General features: G+C 41.7%; 1 protein-coding gene across 2 annotated transcripts in view; it reads left to right on the forward strand.

Moving 5' to 3' along the window:
- The first annotated feature begins 1,118 nt into the window (after positions 1-1,118).
- Positions 1,119-18,932, forward strand: part of RNF185 (ring finger protein 185) — a 36,055-nt gene continuing 18,241 nt past the window's right edge. Inside the window, exon 1 of one of the 2 annotated variants that reach the window (XM_045791388.2) lies at positions 1,119-1,264. The gene's annotated coding sequence lies outside the window, so the exon portion shown is untranslated. The remainder of the gene's footprint in view (positions 1,265-18,932) is intronic. The other variant, XM_045791389.2, reaches the window with a different exon arrangement.

Raw genomic sequence — 18,932 nt, forward strand, 5'->3', positions numbered from 1 at the left:
CACACGCGCGCGCACGCATTTTTCTCGGAGTGATCCAAAATTAAGGTGGAGACGTTGTGCCCTTTTACCCCTAAATACTTCAGTGAATATTTCCTATGAACAAGGACATTCTCTTAACATAGCCACAATATAGTGATCAAATTTAGAAAATTTAACATTGATACAATAGGCATTAAGAGGTAGTCCACGATCCATATTCAAATTTGTCACTTGTCCCAATATTGTACATTACACCTATTTTGCCTCCCACCTGCCCTTTCCAGAATCCAATTTAGAATCACACACCACATTTTGTTGTCATGCCTCTTTAATCTCTTCTAACCAGGATAGTTCCTCAGCCTTTCTCTGTCTTTCATAATACCAAGTTATTTTGTAGAGTGCCCTCGACTTGGGTTTATTTCATGCTTCCTCATGAGATTTGATTTATACATTTTTGACAGAAATATCACAGAAGAGATGTTGTGTCCTTTTCAGTGCATCTTATTGGAAGGAAAATGATCTTTACTTGAGCTATAATCTGTAATGTTAACTTTGATCACTTTGATTCACTTGTTGAGGTTATACCTCTGTAAAATTACCATTTTCCTTTTGTAATCAATAAGTAATTTATGGGAGACACTTTTAATGTGTAATTACCCTGTTCCTCTAGTTTTACTATTCATTATTGATTTTCTAACTCCATCGGTTTTGTCAGTTGGCATTCTACTAAAAGGAGGGGTTTTCCCGTTTCCCTATCTATTTATTTACTTCCTTATTTATATCAGCAAAGACTGCATGGGTTACCATTTTATTCCATTAGTTATATTCTGTCACTGTCATTATGTATTTTGAGGCTCAAATTGCCCCGATTTGGCCAGTGGTATCTCCTTCAAGTTAGCTCCTGTGTCCTTTAACATGCTCTCATCATTCGGATTCCCAACATGCTTACACTCTGATGCAACAAGATGTTCCAAACTTATCTGGTACTTTCCCTGCCCGGACCCAGGATCTTCGAAAAGCTACCGAACAGCCCCTATTTCTCCGCTTCCTGCCCACAGGCGGAACCTTAGAGCCTCTGACCTGGGCGGGAGAACAGCGCAGCGGACCAACCTCTTCCGGTTGTGGCCGGAAGTCCTCGGAGAGGGGAGGGTTTGTGTCAGGTGACCGGAGTCTGCGTAGGAGGGCTCGCAGGTCCTACCGGACAGCCTGAAGGAACTGAGTGGCAGGGCGCCGGACAGACGGATAAGCCGGGGTGGCCTCAGCGGCGTTAGCTGAACAGAGGCAGGTACGTGGTGGGCTCGGGTGGTAGTTTAGGGGCTGTCGAGGTTGAGGGACGCGGGCAGGGTTTCTGCCTTAACCCGGCCCACAGGCTGAGACACTTGGCCCAGCGGCGCAGAGACAGCAACCCTGGCTCTGCCCGGGACCCTCCGCCCCAGAAGAGAGGTCCGGCTGGCGTTGTGGTCTTCCGTCCTGTGATTACAGTTTTGGGAAACTGAGAGAAGGGAAAAGGCTCCCACGAGCTCTCCTTTCCCGGCAGGGACTCACTCTAATTCTGTTTTTGCCCCTGGCCCGGACCGCCTCTCTCAGGTGGATGTGTTTTAAATGATTTTGCCTCGGGTGGAGAGGCCGAGACCGGAAAACGTGGTCAACAGAGTTGGGCTTGGGAGTGAGAGAGCCGAGAAACTTGGCCGCTTAGAGCCAATTGTGCGTTATGGGCCCCGTCCATTCCCTTTGTTGAGCCTCAGTTTCCTCGTTTGTAAAACAGGGCACTGTTCCTCAAAATAATGGTTCTTACGCTGGTCTGTTTTGAAATGTCCCGGGATGCATGCTTTACAGTGCAAGACTCAAATAAGACCTGTGATTTAGGATCTGGGTCGGAACCTCGGAACGTTTTGAACGTACACCTCGGGGGTCCTGTACATATTGACGTTCGAAGCCCACTGATTTGAAGTGCTTTCCCCCTGTGAGTACTAGATATCCATTCTTTGCTTTGAGGCTGGAGCCGGTTCTGGATCTTTGGAAGAATTGGGATGTTCAGCCCAGAAAAGAGAACAGTAGAAGAAACTGTCTTTAAAAACGGAAGAAAATTGTTATGGTGAAGAGTGCTTCACTCTTTTTTTTTAAGATTTTATTTATTTATTTGACAGAGAGAGACAGCCAGCGAGAGAGGGAACACAAGCAGGGGGAGTGGGAGAGGAAGAAGCAGGCTCCTAGCGGAGGAGCCTGATGTGGGGCTCGATCCCAGAGCACGGGGATCACGCCCTAAGCTGAAGGCAGACGCTTAACGACTGCGCCACGCAGGCGCCCCAAGAGTGCTTCACTTTTATCTTTCGGGTTGCAAGTGGCAGAATTAGGACCAATAGGCGGATTCTGTTGACCTAGTAGAAGAACTTAATGCTGGTCAGACGTGACCAGCGATGGAATGGATTGCCTCCAAAAGTAATGAACTCCCTGTTGAAGGAGGTAGATAGGTATTAGATGGAAGCCCTTTCCAACTTGAAATGTCTGATTCTGAGTAACTATTTTCAGTCTTTCTGGTGCTGATTTTCTTTTTTCTGCCCTCTTTTCTTGACTCCTCCATCCCCCCTGGCCTACATTTTCTAAAAGTAAGGCCAGTGGGTATGAATTAATGTAATCTGTTCCTGGTTGTCCTGTGCACCATTCTTTTTTCAGGGACTTTGGAATGGTTCCTCTGATAAGGGCTCCTTAAACGTTTGTTGAATGAGGAGGTACCCCACCCCATTGGTTTGTTGCTTATGTTCTTAGAATAACTTGGAAATGCTGCTAAAGACTTTGTGTTTGATCAGGAGAAGCCAGTGAACTCTTTGGATCACAGAATTGAGGACCCTCGGTCAGAAGGGCCCCTCAGGGTTGTTCAGGCCAGCCTTTCCTCCCCGGGACATAAATCCCTCTTTAATCCTCTCTCGAGCAATGTGTTGTATAGCTCTTGTGTCTAATGAGAGAATTTTTGCAGTCTGTCAGCTAACTTTTCATCCAGCATTTAAAACCAGTACTCTTAGGGACTTGACTTGCCTGCCAGTTCATCATCCTCCCTAACGTATAATCTACAGGTAATGCTTCTGGCATATCTTTAGTTTTCTTTTCTTTTCTTTTTTTTTTTTTAGATTTTATTCATTTATTTGAGAGAGGGAGAGCAGGAGCAGGGTTGGGGGGACGGGCAGAGGGACAAGCAGACTCCCAGCTGAGCACAGAACCCCAGGGCTCATCCTAGGACCCTGAGATCATGACCTGAGCCACCCATGCACCCCTAGCTTATCTTTAGTTTTCTTTTTTTCTTTTTTTTAAAGATTTTATTTATTTATGTGACAGAGAGACAGCCAGCAAGAGAGGGAACACAGCAGGGGAGTGGGAGAGGAAGAAGCAGGCTCCCAGCGGAGGAGCCCGATGTGGGACTCGATCCCGGAACGCGGGGATCACGCCCTGAGCCGAAGGCAGAGGCTTAACGACTGCGCTACCCAGGCGCCCCTATCTTTAGTTTTCTAATCAAACGTTGAAGTTCCTAAAAGCAGGTCGCTTTTTCAAAATCTGTAAGAATGCTTACATTGCCCTATGGGGCAAAGATTCCATATTATGACCCAATTCTGCTCACATCCTACCCCCCTCCTGAAAAATAGATTGTGTTTGAGCCAAGACTTCCTGCTTCTGTTTACTTTCCTGCTTTGTTTGTGTTTCCGAGGATTAAAAAAAAAAAAAAAACCACATTGTGAAATGCTTATTCAGATATTATCCAGGTGCTGGGTAAAATGATTGTAATTTGGTGATGTCTATAATACTTAACTTGAAATTTTCCTTTTAAAAAAGTACCTGAATTGGCATTTCCAAAGTGTGTTCTTCAGGCCACTACTCTGAAGAGACGCCTCTGAAAAAAGTGTTCCAGTAAAATAAAGTTTGGAAATGCTGTATATCATTATCTTTTCTTGGGTCTTCTCAGTGTATAGTACCACATTAAATAGACTGAGATGTTCTATAATAAACATATCTAAGCTTGTTTAATCTAGTGTTGCCAAACTTAATTGACGTGCAGCACTTTTTCTTTTTAACTGAAGCACACATTGACAAAAAAAAATTTTTTTTAATTTATTTAAGTAATCTCTACACCCAGTCTGGGGCTTGAACTCTTGACCCTGAGATCAAGAGTTGCATGCTCTTCTGGACTTATCCACCCTCGTGCCCCTCACATTGGCAAATTCTCATCTAGAGAGTCTGCAGTTTATGGTATGTGGGCCAAATCTGTCTCTATTGCCCTTTTTTGCATGGCATGTGAGCTAGGGATGGATTTTACATTTTTAAATGGGGAATAAATCCAAAAAAGAATAATGTTTTGTGATATGTGAAAATTATGGGAAAATTAAAACTATAAATAAGATTTTATTGGAATACAGCCACACCCATTAATTTACATATTGTTTTTGGCAGAAGAGTTGAGGTAGTTGCCCCAAAGACCATATGGTTCACAAAGTCTAAAGTATTTACTATATGGCATTTTACAGAAAGAACTTACCAGCACCTGACTTGCATCATGTGCGCTTTTTTTTTAATGTACATTTTTTAACTCTTTAACTTCTTTACATTTTTAACTTTTTAACTTTTGTGTAATTTATTTTGAAATAATTTTAGACTTGCAAAAATAATACACAAACTTCCCGTATACTTTTCACCCAACTTTTCATAATGTTAACATTTTACATAACTACGTTAAAATTATCTAAATAAGAAATTTAACATGAATACAGTACTACTAACTAATCTATAGACTTTGTTCAAATTTAGCCATTTGTCTACCAGTGCCCTTTTTCTGTTTCAGGATCTAACCCAGCTTCCCACATCGCATTTAGTTAACAAGCCTCCTGAGTCTCTAGTGGTCTGAGACAGTTCCCAGTCTTTTTTGTCTTTCATGACTGTGAACTTTTTTTAAGATGTTATTTATTTATTTGAGAGAGAGAGGGAGAGGGAGAAGCAGGCTCCCCACTGACCAGGGAGCCCATTGTGGGGGCCGGGGGGGATTATCAATCCCAGGACCCTGGGATCATGACCTGAGCTGAAGGCAGAGGCTTAACCAACTGAATCACCCAGGTGCCCCAACTATAAACTTTTGAAGAGGACTGGCTGATTATTTTGTAGAGTGTCAATTTTTTTTGAAATAGTATTCACGTATCATAAAATTCACCATTTTAAAGAGTACAATTCAGTAGTTTTTAGTATGTTCACAAGGTTGTGTAGTCATCACCACTATTTTAATCCCAGAACATTTTCATGTCCCCCAAAAAGAAAACCTGTGCATGTTAGCAGTCATTCCTTATTCTCCCCTCTTCCATCCCCTGGCAACCACTAGTAGGGATTCATATAGTATGTGCCCTTTTTACAGTATGTGACCTTTTGTGTCTGGCTTCTTTCATTAAGCATGTGTTTTCATAAGGTTCATCCATGTTGTGGCCTATATCGGTACTTCATTATGTTTGTTGATGAATAATATTTCATTGTGTGGTTATACCACATTTTGTTTATCCAGTTATCGATTGACATTTAAATTGTTTCTGCCCTTTGGTTATTATGACTAATGGCTGCTGTGAACATTCATGTACACATTTTTGTTTGAACATATTTTCGGTCCTCCTAGATGTGTCCCCTTAGGAGTGGAATTGCTGGGTCATATGGCAACTCAATGTTTAATTTTTTGAGGAGCTGCCAAACTGTTTTCCACAGCAGCTGTACCATTTTACATTCCCATTAGCAATATGTGAGGGTTCCATTTTCTCCACATCCTCTTCAACACTTGTTATTGTCCCTTTTTGTTATTATTATATCTACCCTAGTGTTGCATAGTGGCATCTAATTGTAGTTTTTATTTTCATTTCCCTAATGACTGATGCTGTTTGAACATCTTTTCATGTGCATATTGGCCATCTGTGTGTCTTTGGAGAAATGTCTATTCAGATCCTTTGTCCATTTTGTAAGTGAATTATTTGTTATGCACAGTTTTGCATGTAAATATTCGGAGTTTGCAGATTCCCTGAAGCCCCTTGAAGTAACTTAGAGTGAGCTGCACTGCAAAATCTGAGGCAGTGCCCAGCAACTCCCTGATCTGAATGGACTTGGATTTGGACTTGCTGAAGTGCAGAGTTAATTGTCCCTTTGAAACTGCTGACCATTCAGAGCTTCTCTCAGCCTTAGCCACTGCTGATCATGCAGAGCTGGGATGGCCGTAGTCAAATAAAAGGGGTACTACGGTATTATTGGAAATGTGGTAAGACCACTAGGATATCCTGCCATCCGAGAGCTACTCTGGTGGTGATTTGGTCACAGGCAAGGAGTAGAGGAGTCGGTGGTGGTTTGGAATACTCCGTACTTGTGATATGAGGCAGCTGCTTGGGGTGGCAGAGCTACCAGTGCACCATGCCTCTTTTGACCCCAGAGCATTTGGCTATAAGCAGACCATCTTGAACATATAATTAAAAAATAAAACAGGGGCGCCTGGATGGCTCAGTTGGGTAAGTGTCCAACTCTTGATTTTGGCTCATGTCATGGTCTCAGGGTTGTGAGATCAAGCACTGCGTCGGGCTCTGCAGTGGGTGTGGAGCCTATTTAAGATTCTCTCTCTCTCTCGGGGCGCCTGGGTGGCTTAGTTGGGTAAGCGTATACCTTCAGCTCAGGTCATGATCTCGGGGTCCTGGGATCAAGCCCCACATTGCTCTCTGTTCGGCAGGAAGTCTACTTCTCCCTCTCTCTCTGCCCCTCTCCATCCCTTTCCCCTCTTGTGCTCTCTGCTCTCCCTAGTGCTCTCCCAAATAAATAAATATTTAAAAAAAAAGAATCTCTCCCTTTCCCGCTGTCCCTCTCCCCTCTCTTTAAAAAAAAAGTTTTTACAGGAACTCCTGGGTGGCTCAGTCGGTTAAGCGTCTGCCTTCAGGTCAGGTCATGATCTCAGGGTTCTGGGATTGAGTCCCACATTGGGCTCCTTGCTCAGCAGGGACCCTGCTTCTCCCTCTGCCTGCTGCTTGCACTGCTTTACTCTCTCTCTCTCTCTCTGACAAATAAACAAATCTTTTCTAAAAATACCGTAAAAAATTTTAAAAAGTTTTTACAAATAAAGAAGACTTAATTTTCAGTGCTTCTAATGTTTTATGGTAAACTAAATGAGTATTAATTTTACTTTTTCATGTCACTGAACATGTGTACCAATAGTAAGAGTGTTTTTAATGTGATAACATTTTTAAAATTCACGGACAGTTATGATTTTCTCATTGATGATTATGATCATTTTTCATAGTATCAGCTTGCATTTTTATTGTTCTGCTTTACTGTGCCAAGCAAGGATTGTCAGCGTTGTCCTCCAGCATTTTATTTGTTGGTAGAATTCATGTCCATTATAAAAAAAAAAAATGTAGTCCAAAATGCAAAATCTTTACATTCAACTAAGAGGAATCATTCAGGAAGACTAATGCACACTATTCCCTTTTACTTCTTCTTTTATTTTTTTTTTTAAGATTTTATTTATTTATTTGACAGAGAGAGCCAGCGAGAGAGGGAACACAAGCAGGGGGAGTGGGAGAGGAAGAAGCAGGCTCCCAGCAGAGCAGGGAGCCTGATGCGGGGCTCGATCCCAGGACTCTGGGATCATGACCTGAGCCAAAGGCAGACGCTTAACGACTGAGCCACCCAGGCGCCCCTCCCTTTTACTTCAGACTTAATACCATATTAAGAGCACTTCTAGCATCAGGGGCCTGAAACTTTAGAAAATATGTTTTCTTCTCTCACTGACAAATAAATAAAATCTTAAAAAAGAAAAGAAGAGAAAAGAAAATATATGTTTCCTTTTCCAAAGATTAGAAGGACTGGGGGATGAGGAATGAAATATGATAATCTTCACAATTAGGAAACAAATAGAGGCATATTCCTAAGAACAATTAATTGAGTAATTTACTCATTTAACAAGTATTTTGGTAAAGTATATAGAAATTAAGATGGGAGGGATGCCTGGGTGGCTCAGTCTTTAAGCGCCTGCCTTCAGTTTAGGGTGTGATCCCAGGGTCCTGGGATCAAGCCCCACATTGGGCTTCCTGCTCCACTGGGAGCCTGCTTCTTCCTCTTCCACTCTCTCTGCTTGTGTTCCCACTCTCGCTGGCTCTCTCTCTCTCTCTCTCTCTCTGTGTCAAATAAATAAATAAATAATCTTTAAAAAAAAGAGAAGAAATTAAGATGGGAGACTTTACTGTATAGATAACACAGATTTTTCTTATTGATTTAGAAATAAGATTTAGCCAAGTGTCAAACTTTAAAGATGCAAGGAGAAAGGTATATTTTGGGGAGCAAATACCTTGAACAGGTGAGAGGAAATGTAATCCATGGTTTGAGTGGGAAGTTTAGCCTTAGTTAAGAGCAGAGATAGTTTATGCATGGTAATAAAGAGAGAAAAAAGAATATAAGACTACAGACAGAGCCAAGTTGTCCTATTTGGAAGTAGGACGATAAGGCAGTTCTCGTTTTTACTTTTTTCAGGGAAATAATAAGGATGGTCATTAGTGAAGGTGAAGAGAAAGTAGAGGCTGTCTGTAACTAAAGTAAAAAGTTAAGAAACAGCCCTCACAGACTGATAAATGAGATTGACTCAAAATATGGTGTAAGGATTGCTGAAAATTGCAAGGGGTCTTTTGAGGTCATAAATTTAAGGTAAATTGATTTGCAGAAAATCTCCTTCTCCTTCTCTCCTCCTTCCTTGTCTAGTCGTATTCAGTTCTTTTTTTTTTTTTTTTAAGATTTTATTTATTTATTTGACAGAGAGAGAGAGAGAGCCAGCGAGAGAGGGAACACAAGCAGGGGGAGTGGGAGAGGAAGAAGCAGGTTCCCAGCAGAGGAGCCTAATGTGGGGCTGGATCCCAGAACACCGGGATCACGCCCTGAGCCGAAGGCAGACGCTTAACGACTGAGCCACCCAGGCGCCCCACGTATTCAGTTCTTTTACAGATCAATAAATAGGAAGGCATTATTTTACTGGTTTACATTTTTTAAAGTAAGTCCTTTATGGAAACTAAGGGAGGGGAAGGAAATTATGGAGGTATGCATATGGATAAAAGAATGGACCATGAGATCTAAATAAGATAAAAAGGAAGTAAGGACTTCAAGAATATTTATATGCAGTAGAAAAGGAGTAAAGTTAGTGAACTAGCCATCCCAGTTATTAGAAATCTTATCAAACTGAGTAGTATTAAGAAGAAACTTGCTAGAATTTAGGAAATGGTAGTCAGATGATGAGACTACTAAAATACATGTTTTACACCAGTAAGCATTAATGACAAATTTTAGAGCATGGCCACAGAAGTGGGTTGGTGAAGTTGAGTAGAAAACAAGATCTTAGGGGAAAGCTTAAAGAAGCAAGTGGCTGGAGCAGGTACCAGACAGGTTATCTCTGGAGATATTGAACATACTCTTAAAAATAATTGGAAATGTGGTGGAGAGAAGCATAGTTAGGGAGATGCTAAAATAGAGAAATTAAAGGACATGACCAGCTTAGCCAAAGGAAGTATGTGCATTGATTAGATTAGACTTGGTAATCAGCTACACTGATAATCTATTGATAATAAGTTCTATTTAATACTTTCTTCTTTGAAGTGATCTTTTTGTGTCTCTGTACACTGAATTATGCAGTGTTGTGTTTGGAGGTTGTAGAGAGGTATCTCTGCAGGTGTAAGTGGGGGTCTGCTGACCATCATTAAATTTTTCTTTGTTCACTGATCAACCTAGGGTTGGAACTATGTTGCAAAGAAGTCAGAGCTATTTAACGAGGAATTAGGGCTAAATGAAACACAAAGGTTTCTTTCAACCTAAATAAATCTTCCACAATTAGTTTTTGTTTTTTAATAAGCCCTATTTCCCTTATTAATTGGTATCACAGTACCTTAAAAAGGATGCATAACTTCAGGACTTGTTTTTTGAAACGATCAGGATGTTCTAGGTTGAAACTGTTTTGGGTAAGGGGCACAAAACAGTAATTTTAATTGTGGAAGTAATATATGTGCATTTCACAGAAGCTTCCCTCTCTTCCCACCCAAATTGTTTCTAGCTCTAGTTATCTGAAGAGAGCCTTTATTAAGTTGCTTTATTTCCTCCTCATTTCTCCCCCAGTGTGTACATTTTTAATGGTTAGAACCATTCACTGCACAGTTTTATAGCTTACTTTTTCCTGTTAGCATTTTTTTGAAGATTTTTATTTTTAGGTAATCTCTACACCCAGTGCGGGGTTTGAGCCCCCAACCCTGAGATCAGGAGTCGCTCACTCTACTATGTACTGAGCCAGACAGAGGCCCCTCCTGTTAGCAGTTTAATGTTAATGTCTCCGTGCTTATGCCAGCCTTTTCTGTAAGCATTACTTCTGATACATTTACTTAACCATTCACTTATTCAGTAAGTTAGTAAGTATTGTATAGATATATATAACAGTTAACTCGGCATGTTCTTAGTGAGTGGAAATCTGGTTTTCTTTCTAATAAGGAGCACAGATTCTTTTTTAAAAACTTTTATTGTAATATACATAACAGAATTTACCATTTTAACCATTTTTAAGTGTACAGTTCGGTGGCATTAAGTACATTCACAGTGTTCTGCAACCATCACCACTCTGTGTTTCCAAAGCTTTATCATTATCCCAAACAGAAGCTCTATACCCTTTAAACAGTAACTTCTCATTCTGCCCTCATTCTAGTTCCTGGTAACCTCTGATCCACTTTCTGTCTCTATGAATTTGTCTATTGTAGGTATTTTCTTTCTTTCTTTTTTTATTAAGACAGTATTCACCCATTTTTATTTTATTTTTATTCATTTTTAAGTAGGCTCCACACCCATCGTGGGGTTTGAACTCATGACTCCTGAGATCAAGAGTCACACACTCCACCAGCTGAGGCAGCCAGGCAGCCCTGTCGTAGATATTTTCTGTTAAGGGAATCATATAATGAATGACATTTTGTGGAAATATAGGGATCCAGTTTTTTATTTCCAGTTTTTTTTATTGTAGTAAAATACACATAACATAAAATTTATCATCTTAACCATTTTTAAGAGTATAGTTCAGTGGTATTAAGTACATTCATATTGTTGGGGCGCCTGGGTGGCACAGCGGTTGAGCGTCTGCCTTCGGCTCAGGGCGTGATCCCGGCATTATGGGATCGAGCCCCACGTCAGGCTCCTCCGCTATGAGCCTGCTTCTTCCTCTCCCACTCCCCCTGCTTGTGTTCCCTCTCTCGCTGGCTGTCTCTATCTCTGTCGAATAAATAAATAAAAATCTTAAAAAAAAAAAAAGTACATTCATATTGTTGTGCAACCATTACCACCATCCATCTCCAGAACTCTTTTCATTTTGCAAAACTGAAGCTCTATACCCATTAAACAGTAACTCACTGTTCCCTCCTCTCCCCTACCCCTGACAACCATAATTCTACTTTCTGTCTTCATGATTTTGATTATTCTAAGTACCTCATATGAGTGGAGTCCTACAGTATTTGTCTTTTTTGCGACTGGTTTATTTCACTTAGCATAATGTCCTCAAGGTTCATCCGTGTTGTGGTGTCAGAATTTTCTTCCTTTTTAAGATTGAATAATACTCCATGGTATGCATATATCACATTTTGTTTATCCATTTATGTGTGAATGGACACTTGACTTGCTTCCATGTTTTAGCTGTTGTGAATAATGCAGATATTAACATGGGTGTACAGATACTTCTTTAAGACCCTGCTTTCAGTTCTTATGGCTATATACCCAGAAGCAGAATTGCTGGATCGTATGGTAATTCTGTTTTTAATTTTTTGAGCAGTTGCCATAGTGTTTTCCACAGCAGCTGTGCCATTTTACTTTCCTACTAAAAGTGCACAAAAGTTCCAATTTCTCCACCTCCTCAGCAACACTTGTTATTTTCTGTTTTTTGTTTGTTTTGTTTTTATAGTAGCCATCCTTATCAGTATAAGGTGGTATTTTGTAGTTTGGATTGGGATTTTTGTAATTAGTGATGTTGAGCATTTTTTCATGTTGTTTTTGGCCACTTGTATATCTTTGGAGAAATGTTTATTCAAGTCCTTTGCCCATTTAAAAAAAAAAAAGATTTTATTTATTTATTTGACAGAAGGAGAACGTAAGCAAGGGGAGCGGCAGGCAGAGGAAGAGGGAGAAGCAAGCTATCCCTCGAGCAGGGAGCCTGGTGTGGGGCTCGATCTCAAGACCCAAGGCAGACGCTTAACCAACTGAGCCACCCAGGTGCCCCTCCTTTGCCCATTTTTTAAATGGATTGTTGTTTCATCGTTGTTGAGTTTTAGGAGGTTGGTTTTTTTTTTTTTTAAGATTTATTCATTTATTTGAGAGAGAGACAGAGCACAAGCAGGGGGAGGGACAGAGGGAGAGGGGCAAGCAGGCTCCCCATTGAGCAGGGAGCCCAGTTTGGAGCTTGATCCCAGGATACTGGGATCATGACCCGAGCTGAAGGCAGACGCTTAACTGAGCCACCCAGGTGCCCCAAGTTTTAGGAGTTTTCCATATATTCTGGTTATTGACCCCTCAGATACATGATTTGCAAATATTCTCTCCCATTCTGTGAATTGCCTTTTTATTCTGTTTAGTGTCTTTTGGTGCACAAAATTTTAAAATTTTCATGAAGTCTAATTTGTTTTTTTCTTTTGTTGCCTTTGCCTTTGATGCTTTATCTAAGAAATCATTGCCAGAAATGTAATATTTAAAGTAGGGAAGAAGCTACCAAGTGGGTTCTGGCTTAAGAGTCTCAGAAGTGGCCTGAATTGCCACATAGCTACCATGGCCCCTCCTTTTCTACTCTTCACATCAGCTGGGATGTCATGGGTACATCTCATTGAGCAGTGGGAGCAAAGCACGGCTAAATGGTAGTCTAAGGACACACAGGTTAGAAGCAGCAGGCTGTGACTGTTTCTCTGGAAATGACCTAGGGTCTGGCTGGCCATTCCACTCTTGGATCAGTCACCAAGTTGATTCTCCTCGTAGTTTCTATAGCACCTGATTATTTGATATCCATGCTCCCAGGTGCTCCTCAGAAGTGCCATGTGGTATAGGCATGCAGGGAGTTTTTAAACAGGGACAGCTCTCTGAATATGGGAGTGGGTCCTGGGCAAAAGCCTAGGAAAATTACTTGTCTTTTCTTAGCACTACCATCTCCGCAGAGGCATTTTTCAGTGAGATTCTTTTTAAAAAATGACAGTTAAATTATGACTAGACCATAGACTTCTTGAGGGCAGGAACCAGAAGTTTGTCTGATTTGTTTTTGTCATTGAGCGTAGTTCTTGGCATTCTCCAAATGTTTCCCAAACTGCTCTGACAGTTAACGTCAGGTGGCTCAGGACACAAACCTGATTTGTAAAAGTCAATATTACATATTATTCAAAATAGTGTCATTTTGGTTTTATTATTTTAAAACGTAGTTGGTTTATCTTATATATGTTCTCCCGATGGTCCTCCTTAGGACCTCCTATTCAAAGGATGAGATCATGGTTTTGTCAAGTATGAGCTGAGTGTTCTAAAACTCTTAGAAAGTTTACTCCTTATTTAGTTAAATTTTGTCATTTATTTTCTTTTTATACTCTACCTTCAGAATATTTTAGAGCTCTTTAGCTCAACCTCAGGTAAAATCTGAATTAATGAGATTTCATAGATTCTGTATTAATAAGGATTTACTAACTGCATGAAAATGAAAGCAAAACTCTCATTTTGAAAACTTTTCTGGTAACAAAGGAAGGGCATACACAGTTATTTCATTTGCAAGTAAGGATCCTGGCTTAGTGAGTGGCAGAGCTGAGTATCAGACTAGGTCTTCTGGTTCCAGATTCTTCCCTTCACTGTATTGTACTAGAAATCCACAGCCCTTAACTGAGATCTGTCCAATCTGAAGATGTTTTCTTTAATAACAATATTTAATGCAATTATATTGGTTTGAATTGAAATTGGTAGATCCCCATCGTTCATTCACATACATTTATCAAACATTGACTTTGTGTCAGGCACTGTGCTTGTGGCTCTAGGAGGTGTCTAACAGATAAATGAATAATTAACACTGTGTCAGTAGTTATCTCTAATAGAGGTGGTACCAATTTGGGAAAACCCAAACCTTTTTCTGGTTGCAGATCCCTGATCTTTTAAAAAAATTTTCTTTTTCATTTGTTTCAGAGTTCTGAGCAGTACTTACTTAAAAAAAAATAGTTATGTGATATTTCCAGTTCTGAAAAACATCCCTAAAGAATATTTTGTTCTTTTAGGATACTGATTTCCACAACTTCATTTGGCTGAATTGAGTCATATCGAGTTGTATAGTTCTAAGTCTGGCTATCAGATCTATCAACCCACGCACATTTATGAGGTGTTCTTCAGGTTCCTGGCCCTGTGCTGAGTAAGGCACCTGGAAGCTGGGCCCAAGGACAAACACACACAAACAGATCACTGACGTGCTGTCTTTTAAGCACATTGGCCTGGGAGTTGGGATGCTATGCCTCTGACTGGCTCTGGTCAAACGACGGAACTACTCTAAGCCTTAATCTAACATTCCAGGGGATGCTAACAATGGTATAGTAGTGTTTACCACAGAGGCAGGTTATGAAGATTAAATGAGGTAATTCACGTAGAGGGTGCTAAGTGTTTGCTGACATTATTCATGGTGATAATAAATATTAAAAATGGCTTCTGATTTTAAAACTTTTGGTGAAAATCTGATTTTGCCTGAATCAAACTAAGTGTATCCCATTCTGGATTTTCTCATACGGTTCTGATGTTTCACCTACTATGCCTTCAGAGAATGATGGTCATTCAGAAAGGGAGGTTGTGTCTCATTCATTAAGCAGATTAACTGCTGATTTACATAGCTCTGTGGGGAATATAAAGAAGCCGTACACCTTCAGTGTACTTTGTGAGACCTGACAGTGAAGGTGAGATTAACATTTTTCAGGCACTTAACTCTGTTGGCACCGTGCTAGTCCCTTATTGTTTTATCTCTTTAATTCTTATAAACTATCCTGTGAGGAGGGTAATAGCCCCTTTTACACCTAGGAGTAAAACAAAGGCTCAGAGAGAAAATAATGTCTAAAGTTACTGAGTAAGTGGCAGAGCTGAGGTTTGGAACCCAAAGCCATCAAATTCCTCTGCTCTGCTAGTTTTGTTTTTTGGTTTTTGTTCCTTAAAGATTTTATTTATTTATTTGAGAGAGAGAGCACACACACATAAGCAGGGGAAAGGGGCAGAGGGAGAGGGAAAAGCAGACTTCCTGCTGAGCCAAGGAGCCTGACTCAGGCCTGGGATCATGACCTGAGCCAAAGGCAAACACTTAACCAACTGAGCCACCCAGGTGCCCCTGCCATGCTAGTTTTTAAGGACAAAAGTCCATAAAAAGTTAAAGAATATTTTAAGACAGTGATATAAAGGATGATAAAAGGCAGCTCTTGGGTGACCCTTAAAAGCTTGTGCCAGTGATCATCCAAATCTTGCTTTACCTTTTCTTATGAAACCTGGTAAGCTTTAAGGAAAAGCATTGAAGGGACGGGGCCTGCTCAGCAGGGAGTCTACTTCTCCCTCTCCCTCACCCTCTCCCCCCCCATGCGCGCTCTCTCTCACTCTCTCTCAAATAAATAAAATCTTAAAAAAAAAAAAAAAAAAAAAAGCAGTGAAATTTAAACCAAAACAAAGAAAATCAATTCAAAATACCGGAAGAAAAGATGAAAAAGTAGCAGCAGCTGATCCCAGAGTCCCCACTCAAATATGAAGGGCACAAGGACTCTAAGGCCTTTCTTCCTGCCTCAGTCCCAGCCCTTGCTGCCTTACCACGCTCATATGTGCCCTGGTCTCCAGCCATCCTGAACCCAGTACAGTGAATTGTCCACTTGTCCTAAGTTCTGTGTCTCCCCAGCATGCCCTGCAGTCGTGCACTGTACATACTTCCATCAGCACTCAGCGAGCTAGGCTGCCTTGTTTACTTGTCTATGTACCCCTTTAGTAGACTGAAACCCTTTATCTCTGTATCCTGAATGCTTGACAAATAAGATCTTTAACAAATCTTTGAAGATGGTGCGCCTGAGTGGCTTATTCAGTTAAGTTTCTGTCTGCCTTCGGCTCAGGTCATGATCTCAGGATCCTATCGGAGCCTGCTTCTCCCTCTGCTTCTCTCTGCAGCTTGTGCTTTCTCTCACTCTCTGTCTCAAATAAATAAACAAATCTTAAAAAAAAAAAAATATTTGAAGATAAGAGAGGGGTTGATTGAACAGATAGGGAGGTTAAAGGATGCCATAGAAAAGGACCAGTGCTGCCCCAAAGAAAAGAGGCCGGTCTCAGCCTCCTCTCTCCTTTTGGACTTGGAAGGTCATTCATGCCCATGGTCCTATATTTGAGGGCCAGACCTCTGTGAGCTGGCCTAGGGACCCACCTAAACAACATTTAGACTCTGAATATTAGAGCCTGGTTTCTGTGTTCCAAGTTCCAATCAACTTAACTTAGATTTCTTCCTACTCCAGCCTTCTGTGAGTGTGATGTAGACATTTTCAGAATGCAGCTCTCATCTCTGCCTGCATGTGGTCCAGCTGCAGCCTAATGAGCAGCACAGACAGGCTCAGGCAAGCTACAGTTCCTGGCAGAAAGCTTCCATGTGAACAAGCATTTGCCCACAGGAACAAGAACTCTGCTGGATATCCTCTGGGATCGAACCAGTCATTTATCACCCAAATTCGTAATCTCCATCCCTAGGATTAACATTCTTAGATGCCTCTGCATACCCTGGTACAGGATTTCTTAGAGTTTAAAGGCACAGAGAAGGCAGATTTTGAATACCTGCAGTTCTCTAGAACCTAAGAACTGAATACAAGAATGCTATGAAGAGATTTCTTCATGAGGTCAAGTTCCCCATTATTTTCTAAAGAGATATGCAACTTTTCTATTCTCTTCCTTGCTCAGTTCCTGTGAGGTAGACCAGGCCAGCTCTGGAAGGTAATAGTAGTGAGGATGCTGGGTCATTCAATTTCACCTTCCAGGCTCTGCTTTCCTAAGGGATCATTAAGTATTGCAAATCTGCTTTAGTCCCAGCACCACTTGTGCCAACCTGGACATCTCAAATTTAGGAATGTTTTTTGAAACTAGGTATGAATTGGTTTCTTTAATGGTCAGCTGTGTCTTGGATGGACCAGGTGCTGGCTGGTCTGTGATCTCAGCAGACTTGTCCCCCATCCCCTAGGTTTATCTGACCTCTTCATAGTCCCTGTGTACTGTAGCTGGGGGTTGTGCATTCTAAAGGACAGGCCCTGAGGTCACTGTCCCTTCCTAACTCTGTGCTGTTTCACACTGCTTTGTGCTTTTGGTAGAGTTCTTCCCTGTTTGAGAGCTGGGTTTCCAAAACTTCATCAAAGAATCACCTGGTGTGGAAGGTAAGGGCACTTATTTGAAAATACAGATTCTTGGGCACTGTCTAGATCCAAATCCTGTTTAAATCACTGAGGGAGTCTAGGAACCAGATTTCTGGGAAGGTGCCTTGTTTAGGAAAAACAGGCAAGTTTGATGGAGCCCCTTGTTAAGAATTCTTATAATTATCCATGTGTCTTCCTTGGCTCCTGTTCGAGATTCCAGAGCCTCAACTTGGCCATGCTCTTTGTGACTTCCATCCACACACACAGCTGGTAGCCCCAAGCCTTAAATGTAGTTGGTACTAGAGATCTGTTGATTGAATGCATAAATGCATGCTTCACACTCACTTCAAAGAACACAAAAGTTACAGCATTGCACGATAAACTTAAGGGAAACCAATTCCAGGTATTTAATTTTGTAAAGCTACATGTTAAAGGGTAATATGTAAGAGTGAAAAGAGTGCCAGTGTTTTGTTGGAAAGTCTGAATTTGTCACTGTATGATGGCCTGGCCTTGGGCAGGTCCTCTAACCTCCCTGGCCTAATATCCTCATCTGTAAAATGGAGTGAGGATCAGAGTGGTAATAGATGTGAATGTGCTTGAAAAGCAGAAAATAGATTCAGGTCAGGAGTGAAGACTTGTCAGAGTAGGGACAGTGGCTGAGAACCAGCTACAACAAGTTTGCTGTGTGATCAGGTTGAAATTCATAGTCCCTACCAGGACTAGGAGAAAGTTTTAGTAGAATGGCAGCTCAGGCATGCTCAGGGCCTGCTTTCCTTTTATTCTGTCCACTTCCTGAGCCAACCAGGGCTCTCTGTCCTCTGACCACTGTCCCATTTCTGCTGGGCCCAGGAGGCTGTGGTCACATTCTCTTGTTCTGCAGGTGTTCAGTAGACAGTCCACAGGGAAGGTTGCTCATCTCTGCCGTGCTGCCTTGGTGTGGTGAGGTTCCTGTACATGAGGGTAGGGAGGAGATGAGAGAAGGCTCCAGGGATAGGTGCATGACTGGGGCTCAGGATGTGTTGCAAAGAGAGGTTTGTGAGCAGCTGGCCTGTTGACCAAAACCAGTCACATGTGCCCACACCCACTCACTCAGCAAATATTTGAGTGCCTGCTAGGAGGAGGCTTTAGAGCCTGAGTAGGGACCACGTGGTCAGTCTGCTAAGAATTAGAATGAGAGTTATGTGGTCTGCTTGGAGTTGGGATGTGCAGGCTTGTCCCAGTGTCTAACCTGCTGCAAGCCTGCTGCTGTCTACAAACTGAGCTGTCCTGTTACTGTCGCCTGACCATTCCCACCCTAACACCTGCCTTGATCCTGACTGTTCCCTTAAGCCTCTTTCCCTTAGGAGTATGAGCCATGCAGAGCCTTGTTGGGTCCAGGGAGTAGAGAGGGTAATGAACCAGGATAAGGGGTGTCTGTGTATGTCTCCCCAGTAGCAGTGGCCTTCTCCTACCTTAGTGGACCGTCCAGGTCACTCATAGGGCTACCTTTGCAGCCCTGTAGGAGGCATGACACCCTCCCTTTTCACGTGAAGAAAGATTGTAGCCATCAAGGTA

Source organism: Ursus americanus, chromosome 30, assembly GCF_024610735.1.
Source record: "Ursus americanus isolate L20-20 chromosome 30, mUrsAme1.1.p, whole genome shotgun sequence".
NCBI classification, from domain to species: Eukaryota; Metazoa; Chordata; class Mammalia; order Carnivora; family Ursidae; genus Ursus; species Ursus americanus.